At 43.6% G+C, this 26,013-nt stretch overlaps 1 protein-coding gene across 4 annotated transcripts in view; it reads left to right on the forward strand.

The window, feature by feature from the left end:
- Window positions 1-26,013, forward strand: part of FBXO30 (F-box protein 30) — a 77,354-nt gene that overhangs the window by 43,956 nt on the left and 7,385 nt on the right. The gene's annotated exons all lie outside the window — the stretch shown is intronic.

A 26,013-nucleotide genomic window follows, 5' to 3' on the forward strand; every position in this document is an offset into this window, starting at 1 on the left:
GCGGGCACTCGCCCGCTCTCCCACGATTTTACTGTATCGGCCCGTTGATTAGGTCTAAAGGCACACTGGTTGGGAAAACACTGGAGTAGACAGCTGTTATATTGCTAAATCAATGAGCTGTAATGAAGGTAAGTCTCAGAGGGGCATCCTGCCAATCCACAAGGCTGGAAAGGATACTTTTTTGCCCTGGCATGTTGTCTGGGATTTTGGAGGTGGTAAGAGGGAATGAGTAAAAATAGTGAGTAATGCCAAATATTAAATTAAAAAAAATTAGTCTTCCTTATCTTTAACCTCAAGTGGTTGGCAATGCTTGAGATTTCCATTCATTTTAGAAGTTAGAGGCTATAAAACAATTTCATTTCTTTGAACAATTCTTTTAGAGCAAGATGAACAAAAGAGCATTGACTAGACAAATAGTTTTAACTGAAATAGAAAATATATTCTTTCCAGTAATTTAGTGCCAGAAAAGAAAGCCCTACAGACACTGGCGCATAGAAATTATTTTATCAGATGACTCTTTTCATTAAACTAGAAGAGATTTGTATCAGATAAAATCACCAATAGACTCTCTAAACTCTTAAGTTAAATTTGTTCTAGCTGACTTGCCTAGGATGTTAGAGAAAATAAACTCCTTAGATCTCTAATACAAAAACTGAATGCACTATGTGTCTCATCTTGGGAAAACTATTTTCTCCTTTGTGCTTTTTTCTTTTTTTTTTTGGCCTAGCAGTTTCATAAGAAATTGCCATATTCGGTCAGACAAAGGGTCCATAAAATCCAGCATCCTGTTTCCAACATGGCCAATCCAGGCTACAAGTACCCAAACACTAAGTAGATCCCATGCTACTGATGCCAGTAATAGCAGTGGCTATTCTCTAGGACAACTTGATTAATAGTAGTTAATGGACTTCTTTTCCAAGAACTTATCCAAAACTTTTTTAAACCCAGCTACACTAAATGCACTAACCATATCCTCTGGCAAAAAATTCCAGAGCTTAATTGTGTGTTGAGTGAGAATTTTCTCCAATTAATTTTAAATGTGCTATTTGCTAACTTTATGGAGTGCCCTTAGTCCTTCTATTATCCAAAAGAGTAATTAACTGATTTACATTTACCCGTTTTAGACCTCTCATGATTTTAAAGACATAAGAACAAGCCATACTGGGTCACACCAAGGGTCCATCAAGCCCAGCATCTTGTCTCCAACAGTTTCACATCTCGCTTCGTCAGGTTGCTTCCCCAGGCCGTGTAAGAGTAATGAGATGGTCACGTGAGGGAGAAGTAATAAAGGAGAACAATCCCTAGTGCCAAGTTGGATACCGGAGGGTTCCTGACGAAGTGAGACACAAAACATGATCATGTCAGACTAGACTCAGGACTTAGAATATGAACCACTCCCCTTTCAGTGAAAATTCAATTTTAAACTTAATATATTTGGGATTTTTAAGTAAAGGCTTATAGCCATTATAAACTTTAAAAAATGACTAAAATTCAGAAAGACTATGGACTGTTGGACCGATGATTAAAGATGACCCCGAAGCAGTAAAAATATTGAGTAATAGTACTCTTTATCCGTGGGGTGTTATGAAGGTCCGTGAAGTGAAAATATACATATGGTAATTAGCATTCTAAAAATCGAGTGGATTATTGAATTTATTAGATTTTGTAATCAACTTTTTTTGTAATAACTTTTTGATTCATTGATCAAAGGAGGATTATTTTTTACAATATTTATATGAACATAAATGCCATACTTGGTCAGATCAAGGGTCCATCAAGCCCAGTATCCTGTCTCCAACAGTGGCCAATCCAAGTCATATGTACCTGGCAAGTACCCAAACATTAGATAGATCACAAGCTACTATTGCTTATTAATTACCATAATAGTTCATGGATTTTTCCTCCAGGAACTTATCCAAACTTTTTTTTTTTTTTTTTTTAAATCCAATTACACTATCTGCTGTAACCACATCCTCTGGCAATGAATTCCAGAGTTAAACTGTGCTGAGTGAAATAATTTTCTTTGATTTGTTAATGAGCTACTTGCTAACTCATAGTGCCCCCTGGTCCTTCTGTTATCTAAGAGAGTAAATAACAGATGTACATTAACTTGTTCAAGTCCTTTCTTGATTTTGTAGACTTCTATCATATTCCCCCTCAGTCGTCTCTTTGCCAGACTGAACAGCCCTAACTTCTTTAGCTTTTCCTCATAGGGCAGCTGTTACATGCCCCATAACATTTTGGTCGACTTTCTATGCATTTTCTCCAGTGCAGCTGTATCCTTTTTGCGATGTGGTGACCAGAATCGCACACAGTATTCAAGGTGCTGTCTCACCCATGGAGCGATACAGAGGCATTATGACATCCTCGGTCTTTTATTTTCCATTCCCTTCCTAATAATTCCTAACATTGTTTGCTTTTTTGATCGCCACAGCACACTGGCCAATTTCAATGTAGTATTCACTATGACACCTTGATCTGTTTCCTGGGTGGTAACTCCTGAGAGAGAACCTAACATTGTGAACTACAGCAAGGGGTTTTTTTTCCCTGTATGCATCATTTTGCACTTGTCCATGTTAATCTTCATCTGCCATTTGGAAGCCCAATCTTCCAGTCTCTGCAATTCATTACAATCCGCTTGAGATTTAACTACTCTGCATAATTTTGTTTCGTCCTTGAATTTGATCACCTCACTCATCATACCCCTTTCCAGATCATTTTAAATATATTAAAAAGCACCAGTCCAGTTACAGGTCCCTGAGGCACTCCACTGTTTACATTTTTCCACTGTGAAAACTTGACCATTTAATCCTACTGTTCCCTATCTTTTAACCAATTTACAATCCACAAAAGGACATCGCTTCCTATCCCATGATGTTTTAGTTTTCTTAGAAGCTCTCATAAGGGACTTGGTCGAATGCCTTCTGGACATCTAAATATACCACATCTACTGGTTCACCTTTGTCCACATGTTTATAGGAGATTTGTGAGGCAAGACTTGGGTAAATCCATGTTGGTTGTGTCCCATCAAACCATGTCTATCTAAACGTTTTGTGATTTTATTTTTTATAACAGTTTCCATGATTTTTCCCGGCACTGAAATCAGGCTCAACGGTCTTTCCTAGATCACCCCTTGATCCCTCTTTAAATATAGGGGTTACATTGGCCATCTTCCAATCTTCAGGTACATTGGATGAATTTAATGATAGGTTACAAATTTTTACTAATAGTTCTGAAATTTCATTTTTTCGTTCTTTCAGCGCCCTGGAGTGTATACATCCAGTCCAGGTGATTTAGTACTCTTCAGTTTGTCAATCTCACCATAACTTCCAGGTTCACCATAGTTTGGTTCAGTTGATCAGAATCATTCTTGAAAACTTTCTCTGGAACGGGTAACTCTCTCAAATATCCTCTTCAGTAAACCCTGAAGCAATAGTTTAATTTTATTTATTATTTTATTTATTAAAATGTGTTATATACAGTCATTCCATAAGATCACAATGGTTTACAGTAGCACCATTCATATTTATGGTCTCCATTCACATACCTCCAATAACATAGTAACTGAGCATGGATGGCTGACCTAATAATAATTTTAAAAAAAAGCTAACAACTTCTTCCAAAATTTCCATATAGAGAAAGATATAGAGCCCATGTCATCCCCAGATGATAGATGGCTAGATGGCCTAAAAAACTTCGCATTTTGTGTCTGGAAGAAACATGCATAATACGCCTGGCCCAGAGAGAAGAAAGGGAGAGAGTTCACAGCCCGGTCATCACTTCATACTACAGGATGAAGGAAACAAGGGACACGTTACCAAACATCCAAGAGCACTGGCCAAGTGCACTCCCTCCCACTTTCCTTTCAAATAATAAGTTAAGCTTTCTGTGATGGCCTTATCTTCTCTAAGTGCCCTTTTAACCCCTTAATCATCCAACAGTCCTACAGACTCCCTTGCAGGCTTTCTGCTTCGGATATTTTAAAAAAGGTTTTTTTGAGTTTTTGCCTCTATGACCAACTTCTTTTCAGATTTTCTCTTAGCCTGTCTTATCAATCAATGTCTTAAATTTAACTTGCCAATGCTTATGCTTTATCCTGTTTTCTTCTGAAAGATACTTCTTCCAATTTTTGAATGAAGATCTTTTGGCTAAAATAGCCTCTTTTAACCATGCCGGTAATCGTTTTGCCTTCATTTCACCTTTTTTATGCATAGAATACATCTAGTCTATGCTTCTAGGATGGTATTTTTTTTAACTATGTCCATGCCAGTTGCACACATTTTACCTTTGTAGCTGCACCTTCTAGTTTTTTTCTATTTTTCTCATTTTATCAAAGTTTCCCTTTTGAAAGTTTAGTGCTAGAGCCAAGAACTTACATACTGTCCCCCTTGCAGTCATTAATTCAAATTTGATCATATTAGGATCACTATTGCCAAGTGGCCCCACCACCATTACCTCTCACCAAATCCTATGCTCCACCAAGAATTAGATCTAAAATTGTTCCCTCTCTCGTTCCTGAACAAATTGCTCCATACCTGTCATTTATTCCATCCAGCAACTTTATCTCTCTAGCATGCCCTGATGTTTCACTTACCCAGTCAATATTGGGGTAATTGAAATCTCCCTTTATTACTGCACTACCAGTTTGGTTAGCTTCCCAAAAAAAGTTACTAAAGTTATAACCTGCACAGTGAAAACCCTGTAACACCTATTTTTAGTATCTGACAAGTATAACTAATTGCCTGAAAAATAAACTCCTAGAATCAGAAGCCTTAATTATAATAAAAACATATGAAAACAGTACAACAGTTGCAAAGAAAATTTTTCATTGCTTCTATGCTGGCTAAATTGTCCCCTCTCTTTACAAAAGATAATTAAGAAATACCATACACGACATTTAAAAAGTCTATACTGTATAAGAAAGTTTAACCAACGTTTTCTCATCTAAATGGGATATTACTTGATGGTAATTAAAAACATTGTTCTGTACACAATTGCTATCACATACCAAGATCAATTCAAGGATCCTCAGGACAGGAAGACATCCATTCTGAAGCATGCCTTTTCTACAAATTCCATGACTCCACAGGCCTGCATTTGTGAATACATAGCCTGAGCTGTCTTGTAATGGCTCGTTTAGAGTTTATCATAGCATTTCTAGCAGACCTAATGTATGACTTGATTAGAATGTTGTCTTGGGCACTGGCCTCTGGAGTAGTAGCCAAGGGCCTTCTACAGCTATGTAATTGGGCGGCAGATCAGCATCTAAATCATGCCTTTACAAATTGCCCTTTAAAGGTGGTGATCTCTTGGAGAGGAGTTGGGGAAAACTTGTGAGAGATCTTGGTGATTCAAACCCCAAAGATTGCTTAAAGATAGGACCTGGCTGGGGATGCAAAGGCCCAGGCTGCATTACCCTCCAGCACTGGAGTAGATGCAAGCCAATGAGGTGTTCCTCTTTAGATGTAGTGTGGAGCAAGAATCGGCCCTTTCGGGAAGGGGAGTTGGCTAGGAGAGTAAAGACACAACCCCTTGCAGCAGATGGTAATCGCTCAAACCAGTGATGGACAACAGGTCCCTCAGACAATAGAACTGGTATGCAGCTGCCTGTTGCAGTACCATTCGGAGTAGACCCGGATCCCAACAGACCCATGAGTCCTAGACATTGCGTGAAAAGGATATTTTTATTTATTTTATTTAGAACCTTTTATATACCGGTATTAGTGGGGACATCATACCGGTTTACATTTGAACAGAAAGGATTGAAATTACATGATAACAGGGAGAGTGAACTGGGAAGGGGATAACAAGGAGCAGCGTGGAAGGAAAGATTAACGTAAACAATAACAAGCATAAGTTAACAGTATAATTAAATTCCTTAATATAAGGGAGTTGCGTTCACCAGGAAGCGGTGCAAGGATGGAGTGGAAAGGGAATCTATAGGGGCGGTGGGGTGGAAAGGGGATGGATGGGGTGGATAGGGTGGGTGGGGTGGAGAGGGAATCTATGGGATGGTGCAGGGATGGGGTGAAGAGGGAATCTATTCTGGATAGGCCTGTTTGAATAGTAGCGTTTTTAGTTTCTTTTTAAATTTGAATAAACATGGTTCGAGGCGCAGGTGTACAGGGAGGGAGTTCCAAAGAGAAGGGCCTGCAATAGAGAGAGCACGATCGCGAGTGGAGGAGAGGTGGGCTGTTTTCAAAGAGGGAACATGTAGGGTGCCCATGTTGATGGATCTGGTGGGGCAGGTGGACTGTGGGGTGTTGAAGGGGATGTCGAGCCAATTGGAGTTGTGGGTGTGGATGGATTTGTGAATTATGGTCAAGGTTTTGTAGTGAATACGGGAGGTAATGGGGAGCCAGTGTAGGTCTTTGAGGATAGGGGTAATGTTTTTGTGTTTGCGAGTGTTGGTGATAAATCTTGCTGATGCATTTTGCAACATTTGTAAAGGTTTTATGGTGGCAAAGGGGAGTCCTAGGAGGAGTGCGTTGCAGTAATCCAATTTGGAGGTTATGGTGGCTTGTATTACTGTGCGAAAATCTTGGGTGTACAGTAGGGGTCTGAGTTTAAGTACGTTGAGCTTGAAAAATCCTGTTTTGAAAATGGAGTTGATGTACGGTTTCATACTTAGTTGATGGTCAAGGAAGACACCGAGGTCCCTAACAAACGGTTGTGCTGTGAGGAGGTTAAGTGTGGGGTTGTTGGGCTGAAGGGGGGTGGGGGAGGATTGCGAGGAGATGAGTAGGAGTTCAGTTTTATTAGTATTAAGGGCAAGGTGTAGGTTAGTGAGCAGTGAATTAATGGCCGTAAGACAATTTTGCCAGTGTTCTAGGGCATCAGAAATCGAGGTGTGGATGGGGATAATGATCTGAACATCATCAGCGTAGAGGTAGAATTTGAGCTTGAGTTCAGAGAGGAGTTGGCAGAGTGGCGTGAGGTAAATATTAAAAAGGGTGGAGGAGAGTGATGAGCCTTGTGGTACTCCTTGTTGTAGAGAGTGTGAGGTGGAGATGTTGTTTCCTATTTTGACAGAAAACTTTCTGTTAGAGAGATATGATTTGAACCAGGCGAGGGCTAGTCCAGAAATGCCAATACTTTCTAGGCGTGTTAGAAGGTGATGGTGGCTGATGGTGTCAAAGGCGGCTGAAATATCGATGAGGGCAAGGAGGAAACTGCGGCCTTGGCCTAGGCCTCTGAGGAGATGATCGGAAAGAGATATGAGTAGAGATTCGGTGTTAAAGTGTTTCCGGAAACCAAATTGGGAGGCATGGAGGATGGCATGATTTTCGAGATGGTCCATAAGTTGCGAGTTGACAACCTTTTCCATCAGCTTGGAGATAAGGGGGAGGTTGGATATAGGGCGGAAGTTGGAGGGGTCTTTAGGGTCTAAAGAGGGTTTCTTCAGGAGCGGTTTGACTACTGCGTGCTTGAGTGAGTCGGGGACCGTCCCGTGTGCTAAGGAGCAGTTGATAACATCTGCCAGGGCTCTGGCTATGGTGTTGGGTATGGCTATTAGGGCTTTAGTTGGGATGGTATCGTTAGGATGTGAGGCAGGCTTGAGTTTTCGAAGGATATTGATGATCTCTTTAGAGGAGGTAAGGTCGAAAGTAGCCATTAGGGGTTGGGAGGATAAGGGGAGGATGGGTGAGTTGGGAGAGGGGCAGTTATTGGAGGGGGGAAATCTAGCGAGGATGTTAGAGATTTTGTTTTGGAAGTAGTTTGCCAATTCTTCGCATTTGGCTGCTGCTTCATTGTCTGGAATTGTAGGGGGGGGAGAGGTGGTAAGACTTGTGACGTAAGAGAAGAGTACTTTGGGGTTAAATCTGTGGTCGTGGATTCTTGTTGCGTAAAAATCTCACTTGTGTTTGAGAGTGGAGAGTCTGTAGTTGTGTAGGGCTGATTTGAAGCTGGAGGCGTTTTGTGGAGTTGGGTCTTTGCACCATTTTCTTTCTTTTTGTCTAAGGTTGTTCTTTAGGGTTTTTAGCTCTGAGGAGTACCAGGGCTTTGTGGGTTTCGAGTAGGCATCTATGACACGGTTGGAGAGGGGGCAGAGCTTGTTGGCAATGTCTTCGGTGAGGCAGTTCCATGAAGCTATAGCTGTGTCAGGATCTGAACAGATTAGACTCGGTAGGGAAGATGATAGGGCGTCAGCTAGTACTTCGCTTGGGCAGGTTTTCCTGTATATTATAGTGGTGCTATGGGTGTTGCTTGGGGGGGGGGGGCCTTTGGTAGAGAGCAGGCTTTCTATGAGGCAGTGGTCAGACCATGGCACAGGAGTGCAGGTAGGTGGGTTGGTGGTGAGGATGTCAGTATTGATGAATATCAGGTCAAGGGTGTGTCCGGCTTTGTGTGTAGGAGATGTTATGATTTGCCGGAAGCCCAAGGCAAGGAGGGATTGGATGATGGACTCGCAGGCGGCGGAGTGGGGAATAGAATATCTCCAAGGATAATGGAGGGAATGTCTGTTTTTATCCATTCTGCGATGAATTCAATCAGAGGAGAAGGGTTAGACTCTAGGAGGGCGGGGGGAGCGTAGACTAGACAAATTTGTAATGTGGCTGATCTGAAAAGGCCTATTTCAAGGTTGGGTGGGTTGGGAGTGCTAATGGGTTTGAGATTTAAGTATTTTTTGGCCACCAGTAGGAGGAGTCCTACTGGTGGATATGCCTCAGAGTGAACGAGGCATATCCACCTCACTCTGAGGATATGCCTCAGAGTGAACGAAACCGCTCCCAAAATCCATTGATTCCTCTATGCACTTCTTGCTTAGAGAGAAGCAATAAAAGGAACACTGTTAAAACTGCAGTGGACTAGAACAGGTAAACACAAATTGGTTTAATATTTCAAAAAGTGCCAAAACGATTGGAATTACAGTGAAGTTAAGTAATACATTTTAAGAGAAATAGAAAATATTTTTTTTACTTGATACATAATTAAACTTGAGTTCGTTGCCAGAAGATATGGTAGAAGCTGTTAATGTAGCTGGGTTTTAAAATTTGGACAAGTTCCTGGAAGAAACCCTATTGCAACAGCCATGAACCATTATTAAAGCTTATCACTGGGATAAACAGCATGGAATCCATCAACCTTTTGGAATCCTGCCAGATATTTGTGACTTGGATTGGCCACTGTTGGAAATGGGGTACTGGACTTGATGGGCCTTTGGTATGACCCACTATGGCAAATTTTATGTTCTTATTCCCCCAAAAGAAAAGTCAAGGTATCTATTCAAGATATGTTTTGTGGTAGAGAGAGGATAGGTCTTCTGTGTCCGATATTTTAATTAAAAAAGGAGTCATCAATGACTTGGTGTGCTGCACGTCCAAATGGAGACACTAAGATCAGTTTTGACAGCAATAAAAGGAAGAGAGTACTTGGCCTCCCTGGATCTAACAGAAGCATATTTTCATATTGCCATTGGGTATCTCACATAAGCTACTGTATGTTGGGAGAACATTTTCAGATCATGTTACGTTATAGAATAGCGATGGCCTCCAAGACCTTTACCAAGGTCATGGTGTTAGTTCAAATAAGAGTGCACCATTATGCTTTGTGCAGTGCTGCCACCACTATTTGCTCATAGGTAAATCTTCCAGTGGTGCTGCTGAAGCAACAGTCCATCACCTGTAGTAGTTTAGGCTGGGTAATTATGCAAAGTGCAACCTAGAACATTCCTAGACTCTGGTATTTAGGTGCTCTGTTTGAGATAGGAGAATGGCAAGTTACTTTATCACCACAAGTCTTCAAGATAATCAAGCAGGTGTTAGCCTTCCGAGCTCGGAAGTCACCCACTGTTTAGGACTTTATGCAACTGCAGGGGATCATTGCAGTATTGCTGGACCTATGGTCCAGTGACCTATAGTCACATGAGTGCTAGAGCACTCATGTGACTATTGCAACAGTCTTAATGGTCACGCTGGTCTCTTGGTAACAAGGAGCCTGGAATGGTGACTACCATTACTTCCTGTAAGCTGTGCATATGCACAGAGGTCATAAACCCTGCACATGCAAGAAATCCTGATATTTGTATTATAGTAGCTCAAGATACACAATTTTGAATTTGTACAAATTTTATTTTTGTATTAGCCAAAGCTTTTCCACAGTCTTTCAAAAATTTGAGGGAACATTGGTGGCTACATCCCTCCAAACTACAGAAAAGGGGTATCCTTAGAATCTCCCAGCTGGACCATAGTTGCTATGGACACCACCAGTCTGTGAGGATGGAGAGCACACTTTCTCACAGGACAAGCAGGATGTCACATATGGGTGACATCATCAGGATGGAGCCCAATCACGGAACACTTTTATCAAAGTTTCTAGAACTTGACTGGCACCTATTGGGCATGCCCAGCATAGCACCAATCCTGCAGCCAGCAGGGGTCCCCCTTCAGTCTTCTTTTTTTCCACGCAGCAGTAGCCACGCGGGTTAAGGAGCTCTTCAGAGATTCCTGATAGGAATTTTTCCTCACGGAACTTCTTCAAAAATTAAAAAAAAAACTTTACCCTACAAGGGTCCTCTTATTGATATCTTTGCTCCGCGGTAGAACGGTAAGTTGGTTTTTTTTGTTTTTTTTTTTACCTGCTTGTGGTTGATTCCCGTCTAGTTTTTCTCGCGCGGCCTACCGGCCATCGACCGCACTGAGGCTAAACTTTGTCGAGGCCATGGTGCCGGGTTTCCGTCGGTGCCCTGACTGCACTAGAATGATGTCCATCACTGACCCTCACAAGGTCTGTGTGATGTGTTTGGGGTCTGACCATGATGTCCTTACTTGCACCAAATGTGCCCAAATGACACCAAAGGGTCGCAAGGCTAGGCTGGAGAAGATGGGATTTTTCGGCCAAAAATTCCGACGCCATCGATAGCTTTGTTGCCTGAACCAGTAGCATCTACTTCGTGCCAGCACCTGGAAACCGCTGCTGCCCGACCATCTTAGACTCCACGGGTGTCTACCACCTCTGTTCCTCCTCAGGAGAAAGACAGAGGGGAACATTTGAGAAAAACATCGACACCACCACTGTAAAGCTCAGGCCATCGATACAGGCAAGCCCTCAGCATAGACGTAGTCTGAGCTACCGACAAAAGTTCCGAACAGAAAAGGTCCCATTCTCTTCTGTCTCTGAGTCACAGAGGCGTTCCCCACCTGGACAGGTGCTGGGATCCGCGATTCCACCTTCACCGGTGGACACTCCGGCTACGCCAATGCTGCCTCCTACTCCAGAACCGGGTATCCATGCCCCAGGTTTCCGTGAGGAATTGGATCGGATGATTCAAGAGGCCATTGGAAAAGCACTCCAGGGGTTCAAGCCTCCATCGATGCTGGTTCCTGCTCCGGACACCGATCCAATACCCATGGCGCTTGCACCGCTATTGGTAAGAATGGATAAGTTAATCGATGCCCTTCCACCGGTGCATCCGAAGGAACCGATGGCCCCGATTCCTTCCTCACAGATACCCTTGTCATCTGAAGAAGAAGAATCACAGATCTCCATTCCGCCCTCCAGAGTGCTACCACAGACCCATCCATCAATGCCACCGATGCCCCCATCAATGCCTTTGATTCCTCCATCGATGCCTAGGCCCGGCCCTTCCGGAATAACACTGTTACTCCCTTCTGATGAACATAGGAGAGCTGGTGATGAGCCATACAATCCCTGGACCGATGATTCATCCCAGGATTCAATCTGCCTTCACAGCCCTCTCCTCCTGATGAAAGTAAGCATTCTCCTCCAGAGGATTTGTCCTTTATCAACTTTGTTAAAGAAATGTCTGAAACCGTTCCATTCCAGCTTCAGACTGAAGAGGACTCTAAGCATCAGATGTTACTTCTCCAGTTTCTTGATGCTCCTAAGGAAATCATGACTATCCCTATTCATGACATTCTTTTGGACCTGTTAAAGAGAAATTGGGAGCACCCTGGCTCTGTGGCATCTGTTAACCGTAAGGCAGATGCCACCTATCTAGTTTAGCCAGCCCCAGGCTTCCAGAGAGCTCAATTAGATCATCATTCAGTAGTTGTGGAGTCGGCCCAGAAGAGGTCACGATGCTCCAAACCCCACTCTTCCGTTCCCCCAGGAAAGGAACAGAAATTTCTGGATGCATTTGGAAGACGAGTATTTCATGGGTCAGTGCTCATCTCTCACATTGCTTCCTATCAATTATATATGACCTAGTACAATAGGCCCTGTTTATGAAGATTCAGGAATTTGCTGAAGCCGTACCTCTGCAATTCCAGGACCAACTTCATTCCCTAGCACAAAAGGGTCTAGATGCTGCCAAACATAAAATACGTTCGGCATATGATATCTTCGACACTGCCTCCAGAGCTTCGGTGGCAGGAATTAGTGCAAGGAGATGGGCCTGGCTAATGTCTTCAGACCTCAGACCAGAAGTACAGGACAGGTTAGCTGACTTGCCCTGTGCTGGGGATAATCTTTTCGGAGAAAAGATCCAAGAAGCAGTGGCACAGCTCAAGGACCACCAAGAGACTCTGTGCCAGCTCTCCTTACTGCCTTCTGATCTCTCTTCCTCTTCCAAACGATCTTTTAGAAGAGACTCCAAGAGCCAATTCTACTGGCAAAAGAGATTCTATCCCCTGGTGTCCAGGGCTTGAGTTTCTAAGCCTTACCAAAAAGGCCAATCCAAGCAACCTCAAGTACAGAAGTCACAGCCAGCCTCCTAGCCAGGTCCAGCATCTGGCTTTTGACTCCTTCCTAGAGAGCAGTACCCAGCCTCCACTTCAGACTATTTCCGTCGGAGGCCGGTTGTGCCACTTCTCCAAACCATAGCGCACAATCACCACGGATCAGTGGGTACTCCATTATAATAACCCAAGGTTATCATCTCAACTTTCTCTCTGTTCCACCGGATTCCCCACCTCGGCTGACGTGGGGAACATCCGACCACTCACCACTCCTGGAGCAGGCAGTCTCCCTCCTCCGGTCCCGAGCAATAGAACCAGTGCCCCTCTCCCAACAGGGATGGACCCAAGAAACAGCAAGGTAGGCGATCCAGTAGAACCGAAGGAAGACAACAAAAGGGATGCCACAAAGAAGCCTTTTTCAATTCTTTATTGGAGGAGACGTAAAAAACTGCCCGACTCAGGCCGAGCTTCGCCACATAAAGTGGCTGCCTCAGGGGCTCAATAAGCGTCAGATGTGCTGTCGATGAGAGAGGAGACGAACCGTGCTGTGCGCTGCCAAATGTACATTGTACTGTTGATGAACGGAATCGATAGCAATTTAAGCACGTCTGATGCTTATTGAGCTCCTGAGGCAGCCACTTTATGTGGCGAAACTCGGCCAGAGTCGGGCAGTTTTTTACGTCTCCTCCAATAAAGAATTGAAAAAGGCTTCTTTGTGGAATCCCTTTTGTTGACTTCCTCTCCCGACAGGGGCAGGGGTTCTATTCCCGGAATTTCCTGATACCAAAAAAGTCAGGTGGTGTTCTCCCAATACTGGACTTTCGCACCTTAAACAAATACCTTCAAAGAGAAAAGTTCAAGATGGTGACCTTGGGTTCTCTTCTTCCCCTTCTTCAAAGCGAAGACTGGCTCTGCTCTCTAGACCTCCAGGATGCCTACACACACATTTCCATTACTCCGTCACATCGCAGATTCCTGTGGTTCCTAGTAGGCCCAAAACACTTCCAATATAGAGTGTTACCATTCAGCCTAGCATCTGCCCCACGAGTCTTCACCAAGTGCCTCGTAGTGGTAGCTGCCTTTCTCAGGAGTAGACGTGGACACTGACTCCTATCTCGACGATTGGTTGATCAGGGCTCCTACTCAGCAAACTACACTGATGTCTCTACGTCTCGCGTGCCATACCCTGATCTCCCTAGTGTTTCTCATAAACTATCCAAAATCCAGGCTAGTTCCCTCTCAAACCCTATCGTTCATAGGGGCCGACTTGGACACTCTAAAGGCGAAAGCCTTCCTACTTCAAGATCGAACTTTTACTCTCGCCTCTCTGGCCCATCAACTGCAGTCTTGACAACACTCAACTGCACATCATTTGATTATCTTACTGGGTCATATGGCCTCCTCGGTGCATGTCACTCCCATGGCCTGCCTGGCCATGAGAGTAATGCAGTGGATTCAGTCTTCTCAGCCAATGTCCACCATTGTCCACATCACCAACCAGCTCCGCTTATCACTGGCTTGGTGGATAAACAATCCAATCTGCTTCAAGGCCTTCCATTTCAGGTTCCAGAACTTCAAATAACCTTGAGTACAGATGCCTCCAACCGTGGCTGGGGTGCACATGTTGCAAGCATGCAATCTCAGGGAATTTGGCCTCCTGAGGAAGCCAAACACCAAATTTCCTGGAGCTTCGTGCAATCAGATATGCTCTCGGGGCTTTTCAGGATCACCTTTCCAACCAGGTCATCCTGATTCAGACAACCAGGTGGCCATGTGGAACATCAACAAGCAAGGGGGAACGGGCTCCTACCTCCTGTGTCAGGAAGCTGCATAAATATGGGCGGAAGCCCTTTCCCACTCGATGTATCTCAGGGCCACCTACTTGCTGGGAGTGGACAATGTGTTGACAGACAAGCTGAGTCGCACTTTTCAACCGCACGAGTGGTCCTTTAACCCCACTGTAGCGGACTCAATGTTCCAACGTTGGGGTTACCCTCACATAGACCTCTTTGTGTCAATTCACAACCGTAAAATAGGGAACTTCTGGTCTCTCACTCGCAGCAGACACTTTCAGCCAAGAGACACTTTCTCCCTCTCGTGGGCCAGCGGTCTCCTTTATGCATACCCTCCACTTCCACTCAATTCAAAGACTCTCGTGAAGTTGCGAAGGGACAAGGGACTAATGATTCTCATAGCCCCTCACTGGCCACGCCAGGTCTGGTTTCCAATTCTCCACGACCTGTCAGTGCACCGGCACATTCCTCTGGGGAAGGACCCACTTCTGATCAGACAGAACAACGGCTGCCTTCATCACCCCAACCTCCAGGCCCTCTCCCTGACTGCCTGGATGTTGAAAGGTTAATACTTCAAGCTCTTAATCTTTCAGAGCCGGTTTCCCATGTCCTAGTTATTTCACAAAAGCCTTCCACAAGGCAGCCTTATCGTTAGAAATGGAACAGGTTTGCGGTATGGTGTACTTCCATGTCCATCGATCCCTTCACTTATTCCATACAGACGTTTTTTGGCTACCTCTGGCACCTGTCAGTCAGGTCTCCAAACTTCTTCTATAAGGGTACATGTTAGCAGTAGCCGCCTTCCATAAAGGTGTCGGATGTACCTATTTCAGTACAATCCCTTGTAACATGCTTTTTAAAGGGCTTGCTCCACCTTAAACCTCCACTGCACCCTCCGGCCCCTTCCTGGGACCTCAACTTGGTTTTGGGACGGCTCATGAAACCGCCATTTGAGCCTCTCCAATCCTGTGATCTCCGCCATCTCACCTGGAAGGTGATTTTTCTTTTGGCGATCACATCTGCCCGCAGAGTTAGTGAGTTACAGGCCTTAATCACCTACCCGCCTTACACTAAACTTCTGCATGATAGGGTGAGTGCGGAGCACTACCCTAAGTTTTTACCTAAGGTAGTATCGGAGTTTCATATCAATCAATCCAATATACTACCCACCTTCTTTCCCAGGCCCCACTCAAACCCAGGAGAACGGACTCTGCATACCCTTGACTTGTTGTAAGATTCAAAAAAGCCACAAAAAAAAAGAAAAAAATTCCCAGTATCCCTCTAATTGTATAACTGTTATATAATCTGTTACAAATTGGGATATAAGTGCTGTGGGATCCTTTTACTAGCTAAAGGACAAGTAAACTTTCAGAAAGTGTCTTGCCCTACCCAGCTTGACCTAGGTATAAACTGTTTCATTTTGGGATTATAAGTGCTGTGGGATCCTTTACATTTACTAGCTAGAGGACCAGTTCCAGGATCTTTAAATTTACTAGCTAGAGGACCAGATCCAGAAGAGTCCAGGTATAGCGAGTTTGGGTGTGGCTCACTCAGTGGCTAGAGGTAGCTAACTTGTGAGCCAACAGAAACAATACAGCCTGTGCACAGCCCAGGAGAGGAGCCAACTGTTCCAGTGCAGATAAGATACTAGTTATTGGAAATACTGCTCTGTGTTTCATAATCCCTTTTTATTCTAGTATTATAATCTGTGGTTCCTTGATATTGGTTTGATTCTGTGTAGAAAACTGCTCTGTGATTTCAAATCCCTTTCTATTCCAGTGTTGTATACTAATCAGTTTGGTTTCTTGATTATATTGTATACTAATCTGTTTGGTTTCTTGATATTAGATTGTTGTAAGATTCAAAAAAGCCACAAAAAAAAAGAAAAAAATTCCCAGTATCCCTCTAATTGTATAACTGTTATATAATCTGTTACAAATTGGGATATAAGTGCTGTGGGATCCTTTTACTAGCTAAAGGACAAGTAAACTTTCAGAAAGTGTCTTGCCCTACCCAGCTTGACCTAGGTATAAACTGTTTAACTCCCTCCCACCCTACCCCTCTGCCCACCCACCCCTAGGTTTGTATTTCTAATGTAGTCATCCTAACTTCATAATAGGCAACCAGATAAATTAGTAAATTGATTATTCCTTAGGTGCACCAATCAAATAACTTACCTAAATGAGTACTATTCAATGCAACTGCTGTGGAGCCTTTATATTGAGGGTAATCATATGGAAACTTAAGGCTTGCCCCTTTTGTTCAAAACTCTCTACCTTGGAAAAGGAGCTGGATGACTTTAAAGCTGAATTAGCTTCAATAAAGAGAGTCTCAGCCACGGTACATTATTCAGGAAATAATTTCCACTTACCACTGAATAACCAAAACTCAAGAAAAAAGAGATTTACCGTGGGCTCAGGTAGGATAAGACCTGTAACCCACAGACACCCATTATTGAAAGCTGTGCAACCCACAACTCTATCCCACCACTCACACAGGCCATTAAGGAACTTTAAAAGTATTTCAGTGGGCTCTGGTAGAATAAGACCTGTGTTCCGTAGACACACACTGTATCAAGTGCAACAAGTACAAAATGCCTTCTCTGTATTAAATTCTGAAGAAGTCCTTGAGAAAAAGATTGAAATGTTATCGGAAAAGAGAGAAAAAACCCAATGCATACAGAAATTCCAAATCAGAAACCAAAGGAAAAAGCTCACAGTGATGGATGATTCTGTCATCAGAGGCATTAATATCTTCCCTTGCACAAATGCAAAGAGAAAAGTGGATAACAAACCTCAACTAAATAGGTCACAAAAGGAGTCCAGGAACAGCAGTAACCTGAGCAAAGAAAGCTGGAAAGCTATGAGCACAAATGCTCGTAGTTTGGGTAATAAAATCCCAGAGCTGCAAGCCCTAATGGTGGAGGCGGACTTGGACATTGTTGCTGTCACGGAAACATGGTTTACGGAATATCATGACTGGGATACAGCAATACCAGGCTATAACTTGTTAAGGAAGGACAGAGAGGATAGGAAAGGGGGAGGAGTGGCTCTATATGTCAGAAACAATATCCAAGCATCTGAGCTGCAAGGAAGATGGGGCAAAGAAGAAGCACTATGGGCAGACTTAAAAAAAAGATGGGGCATCCATTTTTATTGGAGTGGTTTACAGGCCTCCAAACCAAAAGGAAGAGCTGGACAGAGATCTGATTGAAGACATCCACAGGATAGCAAAGAAAGGAGAAGTGGTGATCGTTGGAGACTTTAATATGCCAGATGTAGACTGGAGAATCCCATCTGCAGAATCTAAAAATAGTAGAGAAATAGTAGATGCCCTGCAAGTAGCTTTATTCAAACAAATGGTAATGGAACCCACGAGAGAAGGAGCTATACTCGACTTAGTGCTCACTAATGGAGATAATGTCTCAGACATCCAGGTGGGTGCCCACCTCAGCACCAGTGATCATCAAACGGTATGGTTTAATATCACAAAAAGGACACGGAAAAGAAGCACAAAAACCCAAGTTTTGATGTTCAAAAACACAGACTTTGAGGAAATGGGGAAGTACCTGGAGGAAGAACTAAAAGGCTGGGAAAACGAGAGAGATGTGGATCAACAGTGGACCAATCTAAAAGGAGCAATCACCAAGGCAACTAATCTATATGTTAGAAAAGTAAAGAAAAGCAAAAGAAAAATGAAACCTATCTGGTTCTCAAAGGAGGTGGCTGACAAAATAAAGGCTAAAAGAACAGCATTCAAGAAATATAAAAGATCCCAAAAGGAGGAACACAAAGAAGAATATCTGGTAGAACTGAGGGAGACGAAGAAATTAATCAAGATGGCAAAAAGTCAAGCGGAAGAGAGGATTGCCAAAGAGGTAAAGAGTGGTAACAAAACATTTTTCAGATATATCAGTGAAAAGAGAAAAGTTCAAAATGGTATAGTGAAATTGAAAGGTGGAAAGGATCAATGCGTGGAGAGAGACGAAGAAATGGCAGAAATATTAAATGAATACTTCAGTTCTGTGTTCACTAAAGAGGACCCTGGAGAAGGACCGACACTAGTTAACAAGAAACTGGAGGGGAATGGAGTAGATGTAACTCCATTTACAGTAGAAAATGTATGGGAAGAGCTGGTGAAACTGAAAGTGGACAAAGCCATGGGGCCTGATGAAGTTCATCCCAGAATACTGAGGGAGCTCAGAGATGTGCTGGCAGGTCCGCTGTGTGACCTATTCAATAGATCCCTAGAAACGGGAGTGGTGCCGAATGATTGGAGGAGAGCGGTGGTGGTCCCGCTTCACAAGAGTGGGAACAGAGAAGAGGCTGGTAACTACAGACCGGTTAGCCTCACTTCAGTGGTGGGAAAAGTAATGGAGTCACTGTTGAAAGAGAGAATAGTGAACTATCTACAGTCGGGAGAATTGCTGGACCAGAGGCAGCATGGATTCACCATTGGAAGATCCTGTCAGACAAATCTGATTGACTTTTTTGACTGGGTAACCAAGGAATTGGATCGAGGAAGAGCACTCGATGTCATCTACTTGGATTTCAGCAAAGCTTTTGACACTGTCCCGCACAGGAGACTGGTGAATAAAATGAGAAGCTTAGGAGTGAGTGCCGAGGTGGTGGCCTGGATTGCAAACTGGTTGACGGACAGAAGACAATGTGTGATGGTAAATGGAACTCTCTCTGAAGAGAGAGCGGTTTTAAGCGGTGTACCGCAGGGATCGGTGTTGGGACCGGTCCTTTTCAATATCTTTGTGAGCGACATTGCGGAAGGGATAGAAGGTAAGGTATGTCTTTTTGCGGATGACACTAAGATCTGCAACAGAGTGGACACGCCGGAAGGAGTGGAGAGAATGAGACGGGATTTAAGGAAGATGGAAGAGTGGTCGAAGACATGGCAGCTGACATTCAATGCCAAGAAGTGCAAAGTCATGCATATGGGGAGTGGAAATCCGAATGAACTGTATTCGATGGGGGGAGAAAGGCTGATGTGCACGGAGCAGGAGAGAGACCTTGGGGTGATGGTGTCTAATGATCTGAAGTCGGCGAAACAATGTGACAAGGCGATAGCTAAAGCCAGAAGAATGCTGGGCTGCATAGAGAGAGGAATATCGAGTAAGAAAAGGGAAGTGATTATCCCCTTGTACAGGTCCTTGGTGAGACCTCACCTGGAGTATTGTGTTCAGTTCTGGAGACCGTATCTCCGAAGAGACAGAGACAAGATGGAGGCGGTCCAGAGAAGGGTGACCAAAAAGGTGGAAGGTCTTCATCAAATGACTTATGAGGAGAGACTGAAGAATCTAAATATGTACACCCTGGAGGAAAGGAGGAGCAGAGGTGATATGATACAGACTTTCAGATACTTGAAAGGTTTTAATGATCCAATGACAACGACAAACCTTTTCCATAGGAAAAAAATCAGCAGAACCAGGGGTCACAATTTGAAGCTCCAGGGAGGAAGATTCAGAACCAATGTCAGGAAGTATTTCTTCACGGAGAGGGTGGTGGATGCCTGGAATGCCCTTCCGAAGGAAGTGGTGAAGACCAGAACTGTGAAGGACTTCAAAGGGGCGTGGGATAAACACTGTGGATCCATAAAATCAAGAGGCCGTCAATAAAGAGTGGGTGGCTCGCCAGAATGACGGCTACTGCCTGGAGATAATACCCTTATTCAATAAACATACACATGGTTACTGTGACTCCAACATCACTCTAAGCTACAACAGCAAGAGGAAATGTGGAAAAAAGGATTCACACTCACAAAGTGGGGAGTAGCTGGCTTGTTACGGCGGTTACTACCCCAAACCAAATAAGCCTGATACTTCACTTTCAATGCATATCCAGCATAGCTCTCTGCTTCAACGGTAGAGGAGAAGAAAAACTGATACTTCACGCATAGCTCTCTGCTTCAACGGCAGGGGAGAAGAAAAACTGATACTTCACGCATATCCAGCATAGCTCTCTGCTTCAACGGCAGGGGAGAAGAAAAACTGATACTTCACGCATATCCAGCATAGCTCTCTGCTTCAACGGCAGGGGAGAAGAAAAAAGGATTCGCACTCACAAAGCGGGGAGTAGCTGGCTTGTTACGGCGGTTACTACCCCAAACCAAATAAGCCTGATACTTCACTTTCAATGCATATCCTGCTTCAACCGCAGGGGAGAAGAAAAACTGATACTACACGCATATCCAGCATAGCTCCCTGCTTCAACGGCAGGGGAGAAGAAAAACAACCAATAAGGGCTGAATAACACAGTCTGGGTAAAACAAATAAACATGGGTGTAGCTTGCTTATTGCGGCGGTTACTACCCCTACTACCCCTAACTAATCAAGCTTGATATTTCACTTGGTTGCAGCTCCATCACTGCTCTCTACATTAATGGTGGGGGTGGAAGAGAAATAGAACCAAAGAGCTAAGAGAAACAGATAAGTATGAGAAAAAAGTGTGAAGCTTGCTGGGCAGACTGGATGGGCCGTTTGGTCTTCTTCTGCCGTCATTTCTATGTTTCTATGTTTCTATGACTGTAAGTGTGCTCTAGCACTTTATCTAGACCGTACAGCTGCCCACAGGAAATGCAGTCAATTGTTTCCTTCAATCCCATCAAATTGAGTAAACAGATTCTCTCTTCCTGGTTAGTGGACTGTATTTCCATTTGTTACCAGCAGGCAGGCATTCCACTTCAAGACAGAGTTAAAGCACACTGTCAGGGCCATGGCAACATCAGTAGTGCACCTACGCTCGGTGCCGCTTGCTGACATCTGTAAGGCTGCTACCTGGAGTTCTCTCCACACCTTTGCAGCCCATTATTGTTTAGACAAGGCTGGCAGACAAGATTCCATCTTTGGCCAGTCTGTGCTACGCAACTTATTTGCGAACTGAGGTACCAACATCTTTCCGCCAACCCGGTAGGGTTCAGGATGCCCTTTACCAAATTCCACACCAGTTCTTGTGCTTGTTGCACGTCTTTGGGTACATTTGGTGCATTGCTCGGGCATCCTCAGCTCGATACTCACCCGTATGTGAGGACTACCATCCTGCTTGTCCTGTGAGAAAGCAGAGTTGCTTACCTGTAACAGGTGTTCTCACAGGACAGCAGGATGTTAGTCCTCACGAAACCCGCCCGCCACCCCGCGGAGTTGGGTTCGTTTACGTTTTCTTATTTTATTTTTCGCATGTACTTTTTACTATAAGATGAGACTGAAGGGAGACCCCTGCTGGCTGCAGGGTTGGTGCTATGCTGGGCATCCCCAGTAGGTGCTAGTCAAAGTTCTAGAAACTTTGACAAGTGTTCCGTGATTGGGCTCCATCCTGATGATGTCACCCATGTGTGAGGACTAAAATCCTGCTGTCCTGTGAGAACACCTGTTACAGGTAAGCAACTCTATCAGGGCCTGCTAACCAAAGTGCACTGGTCAAGAGAAGAAACCTTATGGCAAGCAGATTAGAGATGAGAGCTATGAAACTGGCTCTTATCTCTAATCTGATCTGGCTCTCCTCTCCCATTGATAAAATGGAGCCAGTCAGTTTTATCTGTCAATGTCACAGCAGTAGCATATGTAAACAGGCTTCTGCTGCTCACTTTGACATAGGGAATGGCACAGCTCGATGGGGTGGAATAGAACCACCTCCTTACAACATCCTACATACTAGGGAAAGAGAAGCTCTAGACTGATTTTTCTCATTAGGTGACAAGACTGAACCTAGGAGAATGGGAAATGAAACTAGAAGCCTTCCAAAATACAGTGGATCAATGGGGGTCACTCAGCTGCAGGCCTAACTGAGACATGAGCAAACACTACGACTAACATATTTCAGCCACCGGGAGGAGGCAGGCCGCAGTGGAATAGATGCACTCCTATATCCTTGGCTAAGCCGCAGCCTTCTGAATGTATTCCCATTGTGGCCTCTTAAAGATAAGGCCTCTTTGGTCAGTCTGCATAGTGCCCTGTTAGCAGACCTAATAAGGTTACTGAGTGGAATCCTGCTGCTCTTACCCTGGGATCAGGTCTGCTCTGGCAATGGTTGGGCACCCTCATGAGAGGATGCTCTTCTATGGTAACCTCAACCATGCTAAAAACATGCAAGACCTGTACTTGACATAATTAGGATCTGGTGAGTGTTTTGGGGAGGAGGGGGGTGCTGTGACCACATTGGCTCTCCATGGAAGGCAGAATTTCGCAAGTTTAGACTTTGTGCAGACAGGGACAAGGGGTTGACCCTCAACTCCTTGAAGGTACAAGTGGCAGCTTTATCAAACTTTAGGGACTGAATTAAAGGCACCAAAATAACTTGCACTGGATATAATATGATTTCTTGAAGGGAATTGAGCCTTAACATGGTCTTAAGGATCTTGGTTAAATCTCCCTTTGAGCCAATAAAACAGACATCCATGAAGCTGTTTCTGAAGCCCACCTCTCTAGTAGCTATCTGCTCTGCTAGGTGCATATTTGAACTACAGGCCCTCTCATAAAGGAGCCATCTTATTTTTTCCCCTCTGAGGTTAATTTTCATCTGTTGCCATCCTTTTAATCTAAAGTAGTACTCTTTTCACATGAACCAATTGATTTCACTTCCAGTTTTTAGTGACGGCAATTGTCGAGAGAAGAGCCTACATCTGTTGGATATGTGGTGTATACGTCTGAGGCACTATTTTAGGAAAATAGGCTGGCTGTGTTTGGCTGCCCCCCAAAAAGGGAGGCAGTCTCCAAAACCACTTTAGCTAGATGGATAAAGAAAGCAGTAGTTTTCGGTTATCTACTATCAGACAAACAGGCGGCAGTGGTGCTCCGGGCTCACTCAAGGGCATAAGCATCATTTAGGACAGAGGCATTGTCAGCCTCCCTGGAAGAAATCTGTCAGGTTGCCATTTGGTTATCCTTACATTCCTTTGCAAGGTTTTATAGATTGGGTATGCAGGCCAAAGCAAACTGCCTTTGGGGCTGGTATCCTTACAGCTCTGTCTTCCTCCCTTCTGATCAGGAGTAGCTTAGGTAGCCTCCATAAGTTAAGGACTGGTCTAGCAGGAAGAAAGGAAGGTGAAATTTTATTCTTACCTGATATTTTGTATTGTTCTTGATTTCTGCTAGACCGATCCAGTACCTGCCCAGAAGCACTGGTGCGGTGGAGAACAATATCACTATCTAAGGCATGTCCTCTTTCAACTTTTCTCACTCAGAGCAGTGTAGTGGACCTTATTTGTTACATTGCTTGTAATGTTACATATGGGGGAATTGTCTTGTCACAGTGCTTTGGCAGAAGACTTTGGGCAACTGCCTCAGCCCACACATCCCTTATATCCTAGAGTGAGGACATGAGATGCCCTCTCTTCTCCAACTGTAGAGGAAGAAATCCCGTAAGTAAGGACAGTCTAGCAGGAATCTAGGAAAGAAAACTATCAAGTTAGGAATAAAATTCACCTTCTGTAGTATTACTAGAGCTTTCCTATAAATGTCTTTAAAATGTCTGTGTGGCAGCTTGTAGGCAATGCCAGTAACATCAGATGCTAGACCTGAGGGATCCCCTTCTTTGGGCCCTGAAAACTAGAAGTCTGTGTGCCTGCTATCCTGTTCTCGTTCAGTCCTCTGCACCACCATGAAGGGATATGTGGAGATAAGCTATGGAGGATCCAAGACATGCCTTATCTCCAACTTTACCCTCCCAGTACTTCCTTTCTAGAGAGAAATGTATAATGGAGGTGATAGAGCAAATGTGAGGACCAGGAACATACCTTTCCTTTATTTCTATGCTGCTACTGCTGCTTTTCCTACCAAATCCTTGTGGAGAGAGAAAAACATGTAAAAGGTAAAGAGAGGGTGGAAACCAAGGAGAGGAAGAAGTGAAGGGGAAGTGACAACCACAGGGGCATGCGGGGTGGAGTAGAGAACGAAAGGAGGAATCTGTGGCAGTAGCATGAAGAAAGGAGTGAGGATTTGTTGGGTTGCCACTTGCAAATTCATATTTCTAATAGAGATGTGCATTCAGATTTGGTTTAGATTTTATTGTGCATTAAATGGAAACAAAAATTTCCCTAAAAAACAAAATTCAACAAAACTGAGAAGTTTGAGTACAAAAAAACATTTTCTGACTGCATACCGAAAACCTCTAACTTTTGTACATCTCCTTTTGTACCTTTCATCCTCCAATAGTATTCATAGCATCAAAAGGATCATCAGATGGTAGTGTCAAAATTAAACATAATGCAATGAATTTGCAGATCAACTAGCAGAAGAAAACAGAATAGTTGCTAATCTTGCAGTGGAGCTATGATGAGCTCTCCCGCGACTTTTACTGTATCGGTCCGTTAGTTAATATTCTATTTTTGTAAGAGTGAGGTTGTGCTTATTTTGCTGATTTGTTTGTTATACCTGTTTGGCAGAGAGGGAGGAATTATTTTACTTGTATTATTCAAAAATATTTTAAATTATTCTCTCCAGTTTCTTTTCTTTTCTCTTCTCACACTTTAGTTGTTCTCCAACCCTTCTTTCTCCCTCCCTTTGTTCTACAGCATCTATTCCCCGACATGACAGTATATGTGGCCCAGTAGCAGGGGGTAGCCCTGGCCCACAACTTTGCTTCATCCCAAGATCGACTGCACCAGGTTCCAGGTACAAATATTTAGGTATTTGGGTGACCTGGAGCCTGGGAATTTTCCAGCCCAAGGCTACTGCACCTTAAGCCTTGATTCAGAGCTCCATGGCAATTATTTTTCCCCCGTTTTGCTTCCTCTCAACATACAGCTCAGCCATTGAAGTGACAGTCTGCAGCCACTGTCCATGCCCCATGGCTCCTTCCAGACCTTGCAATTGTGAACCCTAAATTGATCCCCACTAGGTGCTGCTGTTGTGCGGTGATTTGGCCTTCCTAATACCCCGGGGACTGTGAATGCTGCTGCCTCAGTTAACTAGTGGTCTTGATGGTGTGGAAAGGGCTTGAAGGAACAGATTCCCAATTTGTGAAAATAGTTTGGGCCTTTTTTTTTTGTGGATCAGGCTGCCCTAGAGAAAAGTAGGAACAGTGCAAAGCTGCCCACTGTAGAACCAAAAGACTTGGCAAAGAAAACGCAGAAATCCACACAAGCTGCAGCATAAAAATAAAGCAGCTTTAGGGGGAGAGAAAACCCTTGATTACCTTAATGCTACAAGTTCATACAGATAGCAATGAGACCACCAGCAAGGGTGATAAACCAACAGCATTTTTTTGTTTTAACATTCTTAAGGGGTGCCATTACATGTTCACTTACCTGAGTGGTGATAGTAAGATTTCAATTTACAGCTGTTTAAATTTTTTGGTATATTCATTATATATTTGAGCAGTTGTTTTTCATCTTGTCAGAAGAGTAGATTAGAAATATTGTCATGGCAATATAATTTTTTCAAGATGTTGATCTCCTAAATTGATGCTGTAATCTTGATATTGTAAATAAAAAAAAAAAAATAATTAAATCATAGTTTCAGATTAACTGTTGCACTAAGGGCCAGATGGATTAAACATTTTTCCCATAGGCACAACATGAGGAAAAAAAGGTTTAGTACTTTATATTACTTTTATATTCCATTTACTTTCTATCCC

This window comes from Rhinatrema bivittatum, chromosome 3 (assembly GCF_901001135.1).
Source record: "Rhinatrema bivittatum chromosome 3, aRhiBiv1.1, whole genome shotgun sequence".
NCBI classification, from domain to species: domain Eukaryota; kingdom Metazoa; phylum Chordata; class Amphibia; order Gymnophiona; family Rhinatrematidae; genus Rhinatrema; species Rhinatrema bivittatum.